Source organism: Rhinolophus hipposideros (assembly GCF_964194185.1).
Source record: "Rhinolophus hipposideros genome assembly, chromosome: 10".
Classification (NCBI taxonomy): domain Eukaryota; kingdom Metazoa; phylum Chordata; class Mammalia; order Chiroptera; family Rhinolophidae; genus Rhinolophus; species Rhinolophus hipposideros.
Window position 1 is genome coordinate 2,172,854 of NC_138056.1, and position 19,988 is coordinate 2,192,841.

General features: G+C 58.7%; 1 protein-coding gene across 4 annotated transcripts in view; it reads right to left on the reverse strand.

Moving 5' to 3' along the window:
* Positions 1-19,525, reverse strand: part of OSBPL5 (oxysterol binding protein like 5) — a 54,796-nt gene extending 35,271 nt beyond the window's left edge. The window contains exon 1 of one of the 4 annotated variants that reach the window (XM_081062250.1): positions 19,198-19,525. The gene's annotated coding sequence lies outside the window, so the exon portion shown is untranslated. Of the gene's footprint in view, positions 1-18,790; positions 18,918-19,197 lie in introns of those variants that run through there. The other 3 variants (XM_081062248.1, XM_081062249.1, XM_081062251.1) reach the window with 3 other exon arrangements.
* Positions 19,526-19,988: the final 463 nt, after the last annotated feature.

The following is a 19,988-nucleotide window of genomic DNA, read 5'->3' on the forward strand; positions in this document are numbered from 1 at the left end:
CACCCCGAGCCTTCCCAGCCAGCCATCTACAAGAGCCCAGGACCCTGTGGGAGGACGGGATGCGCTTCTCACCCCCACCTCCAGGTCCTGCGCCCAGTAGGTCAGCCCTGGGCTGTTAGAACCCGCTGTGCTGACTTGTGCAGCCCAATTCGTTGAGCTCCCACTGTGTGCTCTCTCCTGCACTGGGCCCTGCAGGTTTTCATGTCAGGTGAGGGGCTGTCTGCACTTTTCCCAGCTGAGGCTGCTGGGGTCCTGAGGCCTCGTTCACCCGATGACTGGTGGAGCGGGCAGCTACTGGGCACGAGCAGGAGCCCCGCCTTCTGGGCCCTTCTGGGATGACCAGCCATGGCAGCCCCTGTGACCCTAAGTCAGAATGTGGGTGGCCCACAGTCACGGCATCCACCTGCCCCTCCCCAGTGGTTTATGGGGAAACTGGTTCTGGCAGAAGTCATGTGTCTGGCGGAGAAAGCTGCCCTGCCAGTCGGGCAGGACCAGCCTGGCCTTGGGGCAACCACCCCCTCCATGTCCTGCCACGGCGGGGACAGTCCAGAAAGGTGACCTGACAGCAGCCTGCAGGCCCCCAAGCTCTGCACCAGCCCCCTTTGCTTACGGGACCCTGGAGACCACCATCCCGATCCAGAGCACACCCCACAAGAGGACACACAGCTTCCCGGTGAGAGAATGTTAATGTGACATCAGCCTCATCCGTGACATATGGGGGCCACACGGAGGGCCCCCACAAAGACCAAAAAAGAAACAAGAGAGAAAACCAAACACACTAAAGAGTTACAGAAACATGCGCACGCAGCACCGTGTCCACACGTGTCCACACAGCCGAAAGGAAGCAGCCCAGATTTCCCTCAGCTGATCGATGGATGGCCAGACCGCGGTCTGTCGGTACAGGGACTATTACTCAGCCACGAAAAGGAACAAAGGACTGCAACACACCAGGAAAGGAAACGTCCAGGACGTGACTTTCAGTGAAAGACGCTGTTTCCTAAAAAGAAAGTCGAGTTTCCTCGCCTTTTCACATTTTCGTTGATCGTAACCACAGTGCTGACCCACGGCCCTCTCACTACACGTGTGGTCAGCGCACGACCCCACTTTACAGACATTGAGGCAGCCAGCTGGCCCCGAGTCCTGCCGCCTGTGAGTTGCCTGGTGGTGTCACTAGATGTGGAGAAGGGTCCAGAGACACCCCAGGACCCCTCCCCCAGTGTTGTCAGGGTTGACAAAGCGCCCCTGGGAAGAGGGGAGAGGGCAGGGCTTGTCCTCAAAGTTCCAAGGCCTAAGTTTGGGTCTGTTCCCTGACACACTGATTACGCTATGAAATAACAAGTTCCAAGGCATGAAACCCCAGGGGGAGCCTCGTGAGCAGCAGGCCACAGCTAAAAATGACACCTGGAGACGCAGCGACTGTTGGGAGGCTGGCCCCAAGTCACAACATGTCCCTCTGGGTTGGGTCCTGACAACCCGACACCTCTTCACCTACACCGCCTTGGGGACGCCCCAGGAAACCCAGCCTGCCAGTAGGCTCTTCCCCTGGGCACACTTATTGGCCTTAAAACACCACCCCTCAGTTTCAAGCGACAGCTCATCCCCGCCCTGGAAGGGGTGGTGCTCAGGGGAGTTCCCCAGTGGCTCCTGGTTCCACCTGGGGTCAGAGGAACCTGCATTGCGAGACCACAAGACCGCCCCCTCCAGGCGGTCCTCCCTGACTGAGGAAGGGTGTTTGAAATCCCCCTGCAGAGCCCACAAAGGCAAAACCAGGGGGATGGGCTTGCCGAGCTCAGCTCTTCCTTCCAGCTCCAAAGTGGGAAGAAAGAAATGGGAATCACAGGAAAGGTGACTTTTACACCAACAATGGGCATGTGTGATGAGGTGTGTGACTCACGCAGTCCCAAGGGCACTGGGGGACGGAACCTCAGGCAGCCTGCCCACGGGCTAGGGCAGCCCAGGGGTCCTGAGGCGCCCAGGTGAGCCTGGCAGAGGCCTGGGAGGAGAGGCACTTGGCTGCGGCCCTTGGGGTGGATGTGTCTTACACTCTGTGTCCCCAGAGAGCTGGCATGGGGCTGGGCACAGCTCCTGTCTCTGCGAGTCAACCTGACTTGACCTCGAGCTGCCTTAACAGGGCCAGCTACTGCCCATGGCCTGCGGGTCAGTGGGAAGTGCCCTGCTTTCAGGCTGCTCCCTGGTGCCCTGTGGGTCACCCTGGTGGATACCGTCAGTACTCAGCCCTGCGGAGGGACGGAGGGCAGTTTGTGAATGTGACTCAGAACATCCAGCTCATGCGTGCTTTAACTATGGGGGAACGACATCCCATTACTAGGGGGAACAACATCCCGTTACTATTGGGGAATGATGTCCCGTAGAGTCAGTATTAGTGTGAAGAGGCGCGGGGCAAGGTGCGCTCTGTGCTGTTATTTACAGGAGAGGAAACGCCCATCGGCAGGTGGGTGTGGGCGGAACACTGACCGCTGACCGAGGCCACGCAAAGGGCCACTGAGCTCCGCATTGGTAACGGAAAGGCACTCGGGAAGGCATGGAGTCAGGAGCCGGCCGCAGGGTCTCGGTACTATCTGCTCACACACTGTCGACACCTGTGTGCATGTAAGCCAGTGGTGTGACGAGGGCCTTCTCGGGCCCGTCTGAGTGCCCCCAAGGAGCCTGCGTTCCTATTTCTGTCAGAAAATGTACCCAGGAGAGCCATCAGCGGGCTGAAGACCAGTAAGGAGAAGTGAGAGGTGCTGTACCCCTCGGGGGATGAAAGGAGCTCTTGCCCGGAGACGTGGGAGAAGACATCTCCCAAGGGACAGGTGGCCCGAGGGTGCTGGCGGGGCAGGGGGAGGATGGGGTCCTGCCTGCCTGGGCCCCCAGGGTTCAGCCAGTGCTCTGCAAACAGTAGGTGCTACTGAATGCCTCCGGGGGTCTGAGCAGGATGTGTATATATTTGGTGCTCAGTAAGCAGACTGGGCTGACTGAAGAGGCTACCTGTCTTTTACCTTCAGAGCTGCTCCTGCGGCAGGCCAGAGGGGCCAAGAACAGACCGGGGGATGCCAGGCAGGGAGGAAAGGGCAGCCAGAGGCCCTCCTGGGCGTCTCTGGGACGGAGGGCTTGATCCTACCAAGAGCTCCCAACATCACAAAGGGAGGCTGGGGTCTGACCTTCCAGAACGTTCCCCACTGCCTGCTGCTTTCCAGCAATGGCACATCGGCCATGGGCATGGACGGTCATGTGACCCTGTCTTGGGACCCTGCACAGACCTGGAGGGAAACTTTGGGGAGCCCCCACTCTCTCCCTGACACACACTCTGCCCCTCCAGACGTCTCCCCTCTGGCAGTTATAAAGTCGGGTGTCAAAAGAAGGAAAACGTGGGGGGAGGAAGGAGGTGAGCACAGGGGGCTATTTTAAATGGGTGCTCAGGGTGAGATGCGGCCGTGGAAGGTGGCTTCTGAGACAGTGGGATATCGATGGGGTCTCGGCTCCACCATCCCCTCTGCTTTTGTGTACTTTTGACATTTTCCAGGGTACCGAGTGAAAAAGGAGGGGCTTAACGCTTTCTCTTGAAGGCTTAAAGGAAGGATTTCATAAAAGCCTCAAAGCAAGAGTAGAATTCACACATTCGCATCCCACGCCCCAAGTAAGGCTCAGAGTTTAAAAGACGGAGAGCAAGCGAGGGGGCTCTGAGGACCCTGGAAAGGGGGCAGCCAGCTGGATCAGAGGCTCAAACAGGGCTAAGCCAGAGGACTCTCCAGGGACGGGGAGGCGGAGGTAGAAGGTGGTTCAGATTCAGAGGCAGCTGGGGATAGGCAGGGACAGGAGCTGAGTGGCCACTGCCAGCGGCCTGCCCTGTGGGGCTGCAGCCTCCAGCTACTGGTCACCCAGCCAGCCCGGGTCCCCGCACACAGCAGAGCTGCGTGTGGGACCCTTTGGCCCTGCGTCTTAGCAATGGGCCCTCTCAGAGGCTCCAGGCAGAACACGGCTCTCCTGGCCAGGCAGGGCATGTGCCACTCACAACAGCCTTCCCGCAGGTCAACAGGCCCCCCCCCGGAGGCCCCCGACGCCGGAACCCAGGAGAGGCTGACAGCCAGGGTCCGGGGTGCTTCCCTCGGCTTCCACGGGAGCAGGGGGTGGTCAGCCTCTCACGACCACCTCCTCCAAGGGTCCTACCCTGCTGGCGGCCTGAAAAGGAAACAGTGGCGTGCTTGGCACAGGTGAGGCTGCAGCACACAGGAAACTGTGGCTCCTCGTGGTCCCCTCCCCGTGTCATCAACGCTGCCAGACTCTGCTCCTCGGACCTCCCCTGCCCCACTGGGCTGTAACATGGCCAGTCCCCAAGCTTGGGGACAGTGCATGGTCACACAGCGGCAGGCACTTTTACCCAGTTTTGTGGGTGTGCATGGTGGCCTCACCCAGGTTCTGAGTTTTCCATCCTCTGACCACCCCGGGGGCAGCCCGTCAACGTGAGGTGAAGCTGGGTGCCACCCAGAGCTGACCACCAGCGGGTCCCCACGCCCCACAGCCCCTGCTCAGCACCCAGCTGTGCTCCCCTCAAGGCGAGGGTGCCTCTGCTCCCTCTTTTATCATCAAAACAACCCACCTTTCGCTGACGTGTCAACCGGCGGTCACTGCCCTGGCCAGGCGCCAGTCAGCTTGGGGCACAGGGCCAGCCTGGGTCCTGGGCACTGCCGAGTGTGGTGAGTGCCAGGTGCCGGCACAAATAGTGCCAGGTCTGGGCAGAAAGCGGCTTCAGGACTCTGGGGTGTACCCGGAACTGCTCCCAGCACAGACAGGCAGCAAGGAGCTGCCCTCAGGAGCCCGAGTCCCAAGGCCCCAGGAAACAGACGGAACTTTTTCTTCTTTCCTTTTTTGAGATGGCTCTTTACAAAGAATGTTTTCTAGTTCCCAGGTAAACACATATGATGCAATTGTGGCTGTTCTCTTCCCAGGTTCCCTCCTCAGGGGTTCAGCTGAGAGCATCGCAGCCCAGGAGGAACCAGAAGCCGATGAGGGCGGAGTGATGACCCTGCCAGGAGGGGGCACGTCCAAACCCGCCCCTGCCACGAAGCGGGGGCCAGGGTACAGCCTCACACAGCCCTCCTAGCCGTGCTGCTGAGCACACGGCCCTGGCACACATGGACAGACAAACCGGCTGCTCCTCCGGGAACAGCCCATGGCTCAGCAGATGTCAGTCTGTCTCCTGGGAAGGGGTCTCCAGGTAACACAGCAACACTGCACTGCGGGCCCAGACAGCGCTTCTCTGAGGTCACTGCCCAGCCTCAGAGGCAGGCTCTCTGTCCCACTCCGCCCGCTCCTGGCGGGAGGCCAGCTCTCCAAGCCCCTGCAATGGGCCACCGAAGCCCCCCTCCTCCTCCGGAGCCACATCGGAATGTGTATGTCACCTGAGTTTCCCGACACGTGGGCAGACACCGGACACTGCTGGGTGACCCAGGGCAGCATTAGTCATCACAGTGAGAAAGGGCCTCTTCTTTTAAAATCCCTTCCCAGCCTTCCTATTAAGTCAGGAGAAGTGACTGGGTCCTTATCTGCCTTTTAGCTCCATCACTGCGGATCTCTGTTTATTGGGTGGGGCGGCCTCGGGCACACAGCTACAGCAGACAAACGAGCTCATGACGGGCGGGCGGGGGCCCCAGTGCTGCAATTTAGTCCGTGTTTCTTTTCACAGCACATACTTTTATGGTTACCTGCTATTTATTACAAGAGGTGATGATTTTGTAACTGCAGCAAGGATGTCAAGTTTCTCCCAGAAATACATTTACTTAAGTAAAACTAAGCAAGTGGATTTAACGAACCATGTTTTAAAATAACAATGGGTGGTGTTGGACTTAGCAAAACCGCAAAGGCGGTCTTTGAACTCTGAAAGCTGCTCTGAAAAGGCCAGATGGTGCTGCTCGGAGGGTGGGGCCAGTCCTGGCCAGTGAGGCCCCTGTGCCACCTTTGCCTGAGAGCAGGGACCAGGCCTTGGTTGTCACAGTTCCCAGTCCTGGGGTCGCACCCAGAGTGGCTTCTTTTAAAAGCTTCTTTTATTATAAAATAAAATGTGAATGCAGCAAACCACACAGACGTCTGGGTTCACGAGCTTTTCTAGACAAACCCTCCACAAGCACCATCCAGGTCAAATACCAGAGCTGCCCAGCCACCCCAGGACCCCGTCGGGTGCGTCACAGCCACAGCCCTGCCCGCCGTCCAGGACGAACCCCCAAAACGCTCACCTCCTCCTTCTTTATGGTTTCATCATCCACACTGTACCCCCAGGGTCCTGCCTGAGTTCTGCCCACTTGAAAACGTTTCCCTTCAGGTCTCTTACTCTGCAGCCCTCTCCTTCCCTTCCTTTTTCTTACAATTAATGTGGAGCCCTGGCGTCTGACCTGGGAAGGGCTCTGGGACTAGCTGGGGCTCTGTCGCTCGCTGAGCAGGCAGGCTCGGCCCGTCTCTGAGCCCTCGCTCCATACCTGAAAATGGCACTGCCAGGCAGCTCTCGGCTTGTCCTAAGGTCGCACGGGCCGAATGCCTGTACAACACCCGAATGTCCGGGTTCCAGTGGGTCCTCGATACCCACTGGCAATTGCTAGGAACCCTGAGGACCCCTACCAGATTCCACCCGGGAATGCACAACATGGCCAAGAAGGCAGGAAGAACAAAGCCTCTAGTAGTCAAATTAGACATCACGCAACATGTCGTTAGCGGACGTGCTGGCAGGTCTCAGGTCCTTCTTCAGCACCTCCTCACGCTTGGTTTGCACCCATTTCTAACCATCTTATTCCCCTGGTTTCCTAGACAAGTGTGGACCTGAAGCAGAAACAAGTTTTTTTTAAGAAAGGAAATAACTGACAACCCATCCAACAACAAGATTAAGAAAAGGAGTCTGGGGCCATTTAGTACAGGGACAAAATGTGTTTCACGGTGTCACAGCAGTGTCACCCGTGGCAAACCACAGGTGAGCTTGGGCAGGTTTCTTCACCTCTCTGAGCCTCAGGGTCTCCATCTGCAAAATGGGCATGCTAACAGAACTGACTGCATAGGGCTGTTGGAAGGATTAAAGGAGATACGTCAGGTGGACGGATGGCTCAGCTGGTTAGGGCGCAAACGCTGAACAACAGGGCTGCCGGTTCGATTCCCACACGGGCCAGTGAGCTGCACCCTCCTCAACTAGATTGAACACAATGAGCTGCCGCTGAGCTGCCCAAGGGGCGGCCGGATGGCTCAGGTGGTTAGAGCACCAGCTCTCAACAACAAGGTTGCCGGTTCAGTTCCCACATGGGATGCTGGGCTGCGCCCCCTGCAACTAAGATTGAAAACGGCGACTGGACTTAGAGCTGAGCGGCGCCCTCCACAACTAGATTGAAGGACAATGACTTGGAGCTGATGGGCCCTGGAGAAACACCCTGTTCCCCAATATTCCCCAATAAAAAAGGGGGGGGGGAAGGAGCAGAGTGTAAACATTAAAAAAAAGGCGATATGTCATTTTAAAAGCCCTTAATAAAATGTTTATCATTATTAAAATTAATTGTAATGACCCAAGTCACCAGGAAAAAGGTTAAATTATTTCTTATTTACACTTCAAGGTTGCAAGGCATCATGTGTGCATATGTGTGTGTGTATGTTTATATATGTGTGTGTGAGATGCATTTTGGAAAGATTTCCACTGAATGTGGTCCTATTCCTAGAGGTCTGGTGCTTAGAGGATAAGCTGCCCCTGTCAGTGACAGCCCCCCATGGCCCAAAGGAAGGGGTCCCCGAGGGCCACACAACCTGCAGGGTTATTTGTGCTTCAGCAGGCCGGCTGGGGCCAGGCCGGTGGCTTGAGGCTCCAGGCTCGGTCTGGAAAGTGACGAATGGCCACGTCGCGGGGAATAGGCACCCTGGAGATAAACAACATGTTCCTTGTGCTTTCAAGATTTAAAAATAAACTGAAAAGCAGACACAGTTTAAAAATAATAAACAGGGCGGAGGGACAGTCATTTGCCTGTGTCTTCATCCTGTCATTTGCTAAATGGTGGTTTAAAAACTGACCACAAGCCTGACTGCAGCTCCTTCGGACAGCAGCACGAGCTGGCCGAGCCCCGAGCAGGGTCGGTGGTGGCCCCAAGTGGGGAAGCTCCCAAGGGACCCACTTGGTGGCACCAAGAGCGAGGGATAAATACCCCCTCTGCACGGAAGGAGCCCCCCCCTTTTAAACTGCGTTTGGAGCTCTCAGGAGTGCTCAGGGTGGGGGACGCTCCATGTCGGAACCCACATCAGGTCAGCCTGCCTGTTATCCCTGGGGTCCCCTTCTTCCTACGGTCCGCTCCGCACTGCCTCGCCAAGGATGGCCCACAGCAGGCACCCGTCCGGTCTGGTGACAGCCAGGGGCAAGGACCCCTGCGGGGCCCCCAGCTGGCATTCTGGAGTGCAGGCCAGGAACTCAGAACCAGCCGGCTCTCAGGACACAGCACACAGGTGCTGGCACAGAAAGGCCTGGGCGCTTCGGAGCAAGTGGTCCACTGGGCAGCGTCCCCTCTCTCCACCAGCCTGAAGGAAAGGCCACATTTGGTTTTCAACGGGCCACCGAGGAGGGGGCGTTTGCTAGACAGGACCGGAAATGGGACATGAGGAAGCAGATCTGGGCCTGCGATGCCGGATGAGAACGGGCAGCCCTGCAAGGGATTGGGCCCATCAACAGCAGGGCCTGATGGCAGAAAGATGGCTTGTCTGGCTGGAGCAGACCCGGGAAGCCCGGCTGCGGGACTGCGTGAGCCACATACGCTGTGGGCCTCTGGGCTCCATCCCAGGTCCTGGCGTAGGAAATGCTGCTGAGCCAGGGTACCTGGGCAGGTATGAAACAGTCAAGTTTGAGGAACTGAAATCTGAAAGCATTTCCACACATTCATGGGGACGAAAGAAAGCCTCTGACCACATCCATAATTTACTCCTTGCAAATATCTGGTCCTCAAGGGACATAAAGACAGGAGATCCACTGAGGGGTCTTTCTGCCGTGTGTGCGGGAGCCTGTGGGAAGGCCCTGAATAAGGTCGCTCCCTTATCCACTGTGACGAGCTGAACTGTGTCCAGCTCATGTACTGAAGTTCTAACTCCCAGGACCTCAGAATGTGACTGTATGAGGATAGGGTCTTTAAAGAGCTAATCAAGGTAAAATGAGGTCATTGTGGTGGGATGTAATGTAATATAACGGGTATCCTTATAAGAGGAGATCAGGACCCAGGCACACACAGAGGGACGACCGTGTGGGGACACGGGGAGGAGACGGCCGTCTGCACGCCGAGGAGAGAGGCCTCAGAGCCAGCCCTGCCGACACCCGGCTCTCGGACTCCAGCCTCTAGGGCTGGGGACAGCGAGTGTCTGTGCTTTAAGTCCCCTGCTCTGTGGGTCTTTGTCTCAGCAGCTGACTGATAGGCTCACACAAGCAGGCCTCCCCCAGATGCTGTGTCAGCACCATATACCCTTGGGAGAAGAGGCATCTCTCTGGTCACACCCAGAGGAATGGGGGAGACGAGGTTCCTCTCCCAGAACGGACGACCAGCACGGGGGCTCCAATCCTGCCTGGGCCACTTCCCAGCTGGGTGCTGTCCACTCTCTCCAGCGTGGCCCAGAGCACCATGTCATTGATGGGCTCTACACCCGTGCCCTGGGGGACCAGACCACCAGGCAGCTCCTGCCAACAGCTCTGCTTCCACCCAACAAGGGAGTGCAAACGCCGAGGTCTGGGACTTGGCCACATGCACCCCTCCGGGCCTGCCTATGACACGGTGGCCCTGTGTGTTTTCAACCTGGGGCCACTGCGCTCTAGCTAGCTCTGAGCAGAACCTGCAGAGGCATCAGCAGACCCCACCCTTCTGTCTCAGGTTAAGCCCAGTTTTTTCAGCTTTACCAAGGAATAACATAAACTGTGAGACATTTAAAGCGTGTACAAGGCGATGCTTTGAGATACGTACACCTGTGAAAAGACTCCCCCCATCGGCTTAGCGAGCACCTCCCTCTCCTGGCAGGTTTACCTTTTGGTTTCCTCCTGGGCGAGAACATTTCAATTCTGCTCTCCTAGCATATTTCAATTATCCAATACGGTGTCACCCACTTTAGTCACCCTGTTATAGATGCTTTTTGTTTTTAAACAACAAATGTGCTGGTCACTGAGAGACCGCTGGGGGACCCTGGCAAACACCTCTGTGTCATGTGCCCTTGGGAACAGCTGTTCTGCTCGTAGCCCAGAGACTTCTCTCTTGGGGGGAGACGAGAGCCTGTGATCTCTTCCAAGGACAGAGGACAGATGCAGCGAGCGTGTGGGCCTCCGGGGCCAGCACAGTCCATGGACTTGCTAAGAAAGTTCTTCTTGACCCTAAATAGCACCTTGATCCCAGGAGACGTGGCCCCTGCCTACCCCCCTGGGCCTGAGTCCTGGAAACAGACCCCTGCGCACAAAGCTCTGTTCCTTAAGCTCCACACTCACTGTGTCCTTCTCCCCCATCTGCTTAGGGAAAGGCCGACTCCCCCCCACGTGTGCCGGGTCATCAACGGCCACCATTGGCCACATCCACGTGTGCACCCTGGGACCCCAAAACCCCCACTGCAGGCCGACACCGCAGAGGAGCACCTAGCCACGTGCACCAGGAATAAAATGCAAACGCCTTGAATGCGCAGGAGAAGGGGCACACGCTTGACATATTTATGTAAAGTGAGGAAAATGAAAGCGCACGAGTCGCTCAGAACCGCACGACACGGAGGAAGCTGTGCTTCTGCAATGTGTCTGCCACGCCTAAATGATGAGGCACAAGAAGGGAGAGGAACGGAACATGAGCAGTCTCGTCACATCCGTACCCAAGCCAAGGGAGCCTGCCATTGTTTGTGGCTTCATCCATATATAGTAAAAGCACAAAAACAGGCCTGGGAACGTGGGCTTGGAAACCCTCCGGGAAGGAGGGTGACATGAAGGCGCAGGGCTCAGGGGCGCCCGGGAGCTTTCGGCTCAGAGACCTGAACCAGAAACAGCCAGAGGTCACGGCCTTGACAAAGTGGGATCGGCTTTATTCTTTCGAGTGGTTCCTGTGTTTAGGTCTTTCACAGCCATTAATCATTAATCACACTTTTAATTAGTGATAGAGAGATGGTCTCTTCCTGCTCAAAGAGCTTAGGGGCTTGACGGAGCATAAACCAGATCCTGGGCCAGTGGGATCCAGCACTCACTGTGGGGCAGCTCTGTGAAGGCCCATTTTACAGATGAGAAAACTGAGGCCTGAAGCTTACAGGACTTGCTCAGGATCCCCTGGCTAGTGAAGTGTCTGAACTGAGGGCATTCCTGCCTGCTTTGCAAACTGCTGAGCCATGTTCTAACTACCGCCTCTGGGCATCCAGGGGGTCACAGGGTCACTCCATGGAGCCCCCACAGGAAAACAGGAGCCCTTCTCCCGGGGCCTTGTTACAGACCAGGGCATCCGGCTTAATGAGTTCCAGAGAGCTGCCTGCCTCTGCATAAACATAACACCCAAACCAAACAAACAGCAGCTGCAGCAGCTCACTGACCCACCAGGAAAAACAAGTGACATTTCCCCAGCAAGTGGAGAGGAGCAGGCTCAGGCAGCAAGTATCAGAAATTGGCAGCAGCAGGAGACCCACCCATAAGAAGCAGGGAAGAGGCCGAGAGGGGTGAGGCAGGCTCACGCAAGGTCACCCTGAACAGACAGGCTCCACAGAGAAGGGGCTGGGCCAGGGGCCGAGCTCTCCAACTGTCTGGTACTCCCCACATGCCCACTAAGTGCCACCCCGGTATGGGTGCTGAGTCAGCACACCAAACAGACTGGGAGGAAGGGTGATCCAGGCCAGGGAACAGCATATGCTAAGGCACAGAGGAACAGGCCAGGACCCAAAGCCAGGGTGGCTCTCACCCTTTTCACCCAGAGGTTCATACCAGGCTGAGCCCCGGTAAACCGGGAGGGCTGAGCAGAGGACAAGCCCCTGCACCGGGATTGAGGAACTCACTGCCTTCTGCTCAGAAGAAGGACAAACCAGCCCAGCCTGTCCTGCCAGTGGCAGCAGGAAGTTTCTCCTAGAGGATGGGCACTGGCTGTGCTGATGGTGGGTACCCACTGCCAGGGAGGGTCTGTATTGGACAGAAAGCTGCAGGGTGGCACACAGAGCAGGGCTGTGAGGGTGGGATGCCAGCAGCTGGCAGCCTCATACCTGGTGCATATGCCCTCAACTTGAGGTCCTGGAGCAGGGCCCCCTTTGCTCCTTTGCAGGAGCCTGGCTGGGCTGGAGTGGTGAGGGCTCCCTTCAAAGTGGGCTGCTCTGTCCCTGTGCTCCAGGACAAGGCGGTGGAGGACGCCACAAGGTGGCACGCGATCCTACAGGGTGCTTATGCTAGGCTGGTGCAGGTGGGAGGCCTGCTTCTCGGGTCTGGAAAGCCCTCTCCCTGTCCCACTCAGGACCGCAGGAAGGCAGGGGGAGGGAAAGCGGGCATTCTCTCCAGCAGCAGGCTGGACTTACCGCCGACACAGGCCAACAGATGAGGCAGCTTTAGAGACACTAAGGAAACTGTCAGGGTCACGTGTGGGTGCCTGAGAGGGAGGGACTAAGGGGAGACAGATTCCAATCACTCTGTCTTGTGGCTTTCAAACTGTTTAAAATTAGTGGAAACTTTTTTCCATATAAAACTTGACGTGTATCTTCAGGATACAACACAGCTGGAAGGGCAGGCGCTGGGGACCCCAGGCTTCTGGAGAACCTGGTCTCAGGCAACCAGTATGGGCCCTGGGCTTCTCCCCACGGCCCTGCTCCGGGGTGCAGCCAGGCGTGTGGAACACAGGATGTCAGCAGTCGGGGAGCCTTAGGCGGGGCCTTACAGGTGGGGAGACTGAGGCACAGTGAGGGCAGCACAGTGACCCTGCCATTCTTTCCGCGGGGAGTCGGGCAGATCCTGTGAGCCCTGGGCTGACCTCGACCTTCAGTTTGTGTTTGGAGGGGCAGCAGGAGGGCTCAGGTGGGAGTTTACAGATGCTCCAAGTCCAGAGAATGAACGACGACGGTGCGCAGAGGCTTTGTGGGGGCCCTTCCTAGGGCTCAGTGTTCACCCAGGAGGCCGGGAGTTCTAAAGGTCAGCTGGGGGTGGAGCGCTCAGTCCTGGGGGTGGGGTGGGGTCCTCACTACACCTGTGGCTCATGTTTGGGCTTTAATGCAAAGTCCCAGCTCCCCCTCCCCTCCCCAGCACCCTTTAGGCCCTCCCATGCACCTGGCCGTGGGCTAAGGAGGAGGTCTGGTTCCTGAGCCACAAGGAGCTATGCCAGTCACCAGCCTATTGCTGACGCCCACCCAATGCATACGTGAGGCCAGCTGATGACTTCTCATGGGGCTGTGGGGGCCTGATTTACAGACAGGGAAATGCAGGTGGAGGAGGTAAAGGACCCACAGGCCATCTTCCCTGGCCAGGCCTCCAGATCCACTGTGACCCAGGACACCACCAACCCCCTGGAGCCTGGCCCAGCCTCTCTCCCATCCTCCATCCCCAGGTCTATACGAGGGCACTGGGGGCCTGGCTCAGCCACCTCACTGCCCAGCTCAGCACAGGCCCAGCTGGCATGGGACCGGGCTCTTCTCCAGCAGATGACTATGCAGGAGAGCCTGTCCTGTTCCTCGGGGGACGGCTACGTGCTCCCCCAGAGACCTCAGGGAGGGCCTCGCTCAAGGGCCCATTGCAGAGGTGTGGAAACAGGGCTCCTGAGCTGCCAGGTCCCTGGCCATGCCCACCCTGGCCACGCCCTCCCTGGCCACGCCCTCTCTGGCCACATTCTCAGGGCCCTGCACCACAGGTGGCCACGCCCACCTTTAGGTTCCACCTGGCAGGGGTGGGACTCCCCCCAACCCCGCCCCTGTCTCCCAGGGTTGGGGTGAGGATCTCACAACCACATGGCCCATGGGAGGACCAGGTTGGCAAGGGCCCCCAGGCCCTGGGGCGTCACCCCAAGGGTGGCTGTGACACGCCCCCCCCCTCCAATGAGATCAGAACGCTTGCTGCCTCTGTTCTCAGAAAGCAGCAGAGGCGTAACATGCAACATTCCCCAGACACAGCAATACTAAGGACAAACGGCCTCTCCGCGGGCTCTCTGCCCCCAGGAATGTCCCGCCGGTTCCCCTGGTGATGGTCCAAGTCCTCCGAGGCAGCGGACCTCAGCCCCGCTCTGGGCTGCCTCCAGCTGCATTTGCGTGACTCCTGACTGGGGGTGGGGTGGGAACCTGGTCTTTCCATCCCCGCTGCTCAGGTGCCCACTGGTCACCCCTTGGGCCCCGTCCTCTGGCCCCCTGGGAAAGGGGCTCTCCCACGATGATGGAAGGCAGAACGCACAGCCACCGAAGCCGACCTGGCAGACGGCGAAGCAGCAGCATGTCTAGTACCACCCGAGACCCCGCCCTTTAAGTGACTGTACGCTGCGTTCATCCCAATACACCGGCATTCAAATCCTGCGGCTGCTTCAGCACCCGCAGCACCCGCGGGGAACCGGCCTCGCAGCCACGGGCTCATCAATGGACCCTCTGCCGTATTCACCCCAATAGGCGGGCACGAGATAAGCTGCCCCTCCGCAGCACAGCCAAGGGTGCTCCCCACCTCCCCATCCTGCCCTTCCCCGATTGCACAGCCCTGGTCTCTTAAGCGACCTCCCCACGCCGCTGCCATATTCACCCCAATAGGTGGGCACACCAATGCCGCCTCCTCACTCCCTCCCCTTGGCGAAGAACACCCTTCCCCGCGAGGAAGCTGCTGAAAACCGATGTGGCTGTTGGCCCAGCCAGCGAGGGAAGGGACAAAGGCGCAACCCCTGCCCGCTAGCAGCAGAGGGCAGGGAAGCTGCGCTCCCTCCTTGCTCTGGGCCTGGCCCATCTCCCTGCCAGCCATGGCCTCCGTCTGCCTTCCTAGGCACTTACCTGTCTCTGACAGCACAGCGTGGCCTACACCTGGTTTCCAAATTCCCGGGGCCTTGGACAAGGGAAAGTGACCACTGGCTGGTCACAGGGGCAGCCTGGTCAGCAGCTGTGGGATGGGGTGTCCCTAAATTTCCTCCCCACGGTCTCATTAAGCTTGTAAAAACCTGTATGCATTACTGGGTAGGTGTCTTTCAATTGTGGGGCCTTCCCCTTCAGCCTTTCAGCCCCCAGGGTCAGGGCAGGGAATTTAGCCCACCTCCATTCACCAAATGAAATGTCAGGCACTCCTCCCAGGTTAGCCACCTTGCACACTGTTTTTCTAATTCAGGAACGACAGGACCGTGGGAAGGGTTGCAATGGGTCCTCCACGGGAGGGAATGAGCTGGTCAGGTCTCCTGGGAGCTGGCGGAGGGAGATGCAGGAGGGGGCATCCAGTCTCAAGCCACTGACTTCCGTGGGCAAAGACAATTCTACAGCGTCACATGAGCACAGAGCACCTACTACGTATGCGCCAGGCCCCAGGAACCGAGTCCTGAGCAGACATTCAGGCTACAAGTTAACAATGACCACTTGTGCTAATAGCGCCTGCTGTGGGCCTGGCTCTGGTCCAGCTGCTTTCTCCATATTCAATCTTTCAATTACAGAGGGAGACAATTTCAGATATGGATCAATGCTCCTAAGAAAACAAAACACAGCTACCTTAGAATTGGCATTTAGTCAGGCACAGAGGGTCTCTCAGAAAAGTGACATCGGAGCTGAGCTCTGAATTAGCACCCTAGACAGAGGGTACATGAAGTGCAAAGGCCCTGGGGTAGGAAAAGCGGGCTTGGGGCTGGATGTCCACGAGCATGAGCTTGGAGGTGGGACAGCTGACAGGTGGGCAGAGACCAGGGTGCACAGGGCCTTGTGGGACATGGAAAGGAGTCTGGAATTATTCTGAGATCAGTGAGAATCACGGAGGACTCTAAGTGGGTAAGTTACGTGATGTGGTTTATATTTTTAAAGATCATGCTGACTGCTGGCTGGAGAAGGACCAGAAGGGGCCAGAATGGAGAGCCTGTTGGATGGCTAGTATGGTCCTTCAGGCAAAAGCTGCAGGAGGCTGTAGGAGAAGACTGGATGTGAGGCAGGCTTGGGACTCTGGGTGAAGCATTGGCTCTGAGACTGGCAAGAGCCCTGAGGGTACACCAGATCCCTCAGAGCTGGCCAAGCACGCTCGCACCCTGAGCAATGGGGACTGTCCCTCACTGGCTCCACGACCCAGATAAACTTGGCAATTCTCTGCTGACCCTGCACCTCCCCAGGGGCCTGGTCAGGCAGTTTCAAGGCCCTTCCCACTGGCCACCAAGTACCCCCTTCTCGCATCCCTCAGGTCTGTGATCCTGGTTACAGAGGTTCCCTATTTGGGGGCCTTTGAAGCATGTCCAGACTGCCCCCATCTCAGTCCTGTGACACTCCTTCCCTTGAGTGGCTTATTCCTCAGCCACTGGGCTGGACAAAGAGCTCAAAGCCAGGGGGAGTCAGTGTTGTGTCTGCCCCATCCCTCTGTCCGCCCCCTTGTCCTGCCCCAAGACTTGGCTTTCCATCAGGCAGGTCCTGAGCACACAGCTGGGTTCATTCCCCTTGGCCAAGACACCAGCACCAGCCAACTTCACAGCCTGTGCACACGCTCCCAGGGGCCCTGGCCAGGAACAACTGCTATGCTAAGAGAACAGCAAGATCCAAAGTCTGACTTCTTTGCGCTGGACGGACCACACGGTCCCCTGAGCAGCTCCACGATCTGCTCACTCACCTCCCAGTAAGCAGCCAGCACCGTGAAAGGTACAATGAGCCGGCGCGGAGGCCAGCTGCAAACCCTCAGAGAGCTCACCCTCCCCTCGAAAGCTGTTTCCTCAACCCGTAGGTTCGGTGGGTCATGGGGCAAATCTGGGAGCAAAGCAAGACTCTGTTCTTTTGTGACGACCAGTGAGGGGCACAAGAACCTCCCAAGGCAGCACACCTGCGGGAAGTTGCAGCCTGTCCTTCTGCACCACCCCACACCTGGCCACCAATACACGATGTTGCCCACCTGGCTTCTCTGCCACCCCCAAAAGCAGCCAGGCAGTTCCACCCACCTGTCTGGGGACCCCGCTGTGGGAACAGCACCTGACAACTCCCTTCAGGTCAACATGACTGGGGCCCTTTGGGCACGTACTCTGTCCCCCTGTTCACTACAGCCCCCTGTCCCAGTCGGAGCTTCGAGGGGGTCAGGGCTCACCCGTATCACCGTGAGCTGGGTCTGCAGTTTCTCAGCTCAACACCTGTCCCTTGAACAACGAACGAGAATGGGGGTGGGGCCAGCTTCTGTCACCTTGGGTGTGTTCTCCTCCACCTGTACACTGTGTGTGTGTACGGGCGCCAACGCGGCTTAAACACAGAATCAGCAGAAAGCACAAGACCCCACAACCAAAGTCCGCTGCCAAAGACACACTACAGTCTTCAAACCACTGTCTTGTCACGGAGCTTTTCTTCCCTCCCTCACGTGTAGCATGTTGGATTACTATCACTGCTCAGGAAGCTTCCAGGAGGAGAGATTTCTGGAGAGAAATTGATTGGGGACATGCTCAGCATAGTAAATGCCCCCCTACGGGGGGAGGGGCTGCATTCCTATTCTGCATGTGGCCAGGGAGGACCTTGAACAAGGTCTTGACCCATTCACAGCCCAACGCGGGCCAGCTGACCCCCAGGCCCAGGGAGGAGGAGCCTCCACTTGGCATCCAGGAGATACTGCCCAGGGCTCAATGTCTGCAAGCAGTGTCCCCAAGACAAGGCCCTCGCCTGGCCCATCTGCTTTGTCACCTTTTCTGCACACAGCCTGGCAAGGCAGACCAGACAGACACACTGGGCGCCTGCCTCCCTGGCACCCTGGGCCTGCCCCGCACACGTGCAGGCAGACAAAAGGATCTGCAGATCTGGAGCTCGAAGCTTGAAGGGGAGCCAGCAGATACCCCTGAAGCTGCCTGCTGCCTGCAAAGCTTGTCAAGTTCAAGGAACCACCAGGCCACACAACCACGGAAGCGGGGTAAAAAGGCAGTGTCAGAGCACTCAGCCAGCTACTGGGGAGTGCAGGGTTTCTGCTCTCTGGGCCCTGGATTCCCTGGGGTACGCATGCCCAGGACATACATGCCCAACCCGAGTGCCCACATCCCCTGTCCTGGTGGCTGGACCCAGGGGACAATCATAGAGGTATGCCTGTAAAAGGCATCTTGAAGGGGTTCAGGCAGATGACAGACACACATATCCATTATTCCTTGTGTAGAGAGAGTAGCAAATGAGTAAAACCTCCAGATGACAAAAGAGCAGAAATCCAACTAGCTGCTCTGGCAAGGCCAGGCCTGGCCCAGGCCTAGGGTGGGTGAGGTGCAGAGAAGCCCACCTCATTCCTGGAAGGACCTGTCCACACCCCCAGCCAGCTGCTGACAGCAGACAGCTCAGCGGAGGAGGGAGGGAGGCCAGGGCACTGCTTGGGGGGCCCAGGCTGGGGAGTGCCCCCAGGGGCTGCTGGCCGCCCCAGCAGCCTGTCCCACGCTCCACTAACCTCCAGGAATGCTCAAGTGCACAGGACCCTCCTGTAAACGCATGTCCCCAGAACAATTCCTGAGGCTCCAAATCTGTAGAGGGTCAGCGGCCTAAGAGATGGACGCTGCGGCTGCTGGGGAGGGCAAGAGTGCTCCGCTCAGCCCACGCAGGCTCTCTCTGCGGACCCAGACACCGCTGCTCTCAGAACCAGCCCGGGTCGCAGGCCGGGTCCCCACGCAGCCGCCCCGCTCCTCCGCCCCGCCCCCTCGCACACGCCTCCCCGCTGGACCCGGGGGCAGCTCACCTGGGGCACAGACCCGGCTCCTCCAGGCCGACGACCCAGCCACACCTTCACGTCACCGAGTGGGGAGCCGGGCTGCGCGCGCCGCTCCCACACCAGGGCCCCACCCGCGCCCCAACCCGCCCTCGCCTGGGACGGTCCCCGCGCCACCCGGGCTCCTGGCGCGACAGGCCGGGGCCGAGTCCCGCAGCGCCAGCTACTGTCGCGGTCCGCGGGGCTGCGACCCAGTCCCTGGGGTCCGGGCGCTGCGGCGCGGGGCGCCCCTGATCCCCGAGCTGGCCGCCAGCGGCCCGCGGGACGCCCCGGGCCCTTTCCGCCTCGGCCTCTCCGGACCCCTCCCCAGGCCCCTGCCGGGTCCCTCCCGCATCCCTCCGGCCCCTTCCCGGGCATCCCGCCCGCCGCGCTCCTACCGGGCGGTGAGCTCGGGGCGCTGGGCCCGGCGCGCGGGGGCTCAGCTGGCGGCGCGGCCCCGCTGCAGGAAATGCCAGAAGACTGATCCAGGCGCGTTAGCGGAGGGAGGGAGGGAGGGAGCGGGCGGGCGGGCGCGAGGCGGAGGAGGGAGGAGGGGGGAGGGAGGAGGGGGGAGGGGGGCGGGGGGAGGGCGCGGCGGCCGCAAAACCCGGGCGGGATTGGCCGCGCCGGAGCGGGCGCTCCAGGGACCCCAGTCCCTGCGGGGCAGCCGGCCTGTCCTCGGCCCCCTCTCCCTGGCGCGCTCTGGGGCTCACGCACACCGAGAAGGGCCTGCGGAGGTGGCCACAGGGCGGTTGGGGACACTCCCCTGAAAAAGGGCAGGAGGCTGGGCGGGGCAAGTGGTGGCCAGTGGAATTAGCCTCTAGGGGTTCTCATATTTAGAGGTGCAGGAGCGTGTCATGGTCACAGATGTGTCCACGCCATTCAGCGCACCCTAGCCAGAGTGTAGGGTTCCCCCTCTCTCTTTCTGAGCCCAAGAAACTGTCACCATTTCTCCCCCAGTTAGAGAAAGCTCTGGCTTGGACACAAGAGCACAAGAGGGACACCGGAAAGGTGACCCTCGGTCTTTGTCCTACATGTGTGCTAAAAGGACTCATGTCACACCCCAGGTTTCTCGGATGCTTTAGCCAAAAGCCCAATCTCCTGCAGATTTCCTCCTGTCTGTTTCTCCCCATCCCTTCTGCTCCCAGAGGTCTTTTCAGACCCCAGAAGTCCTCACCTATAGAAAAGA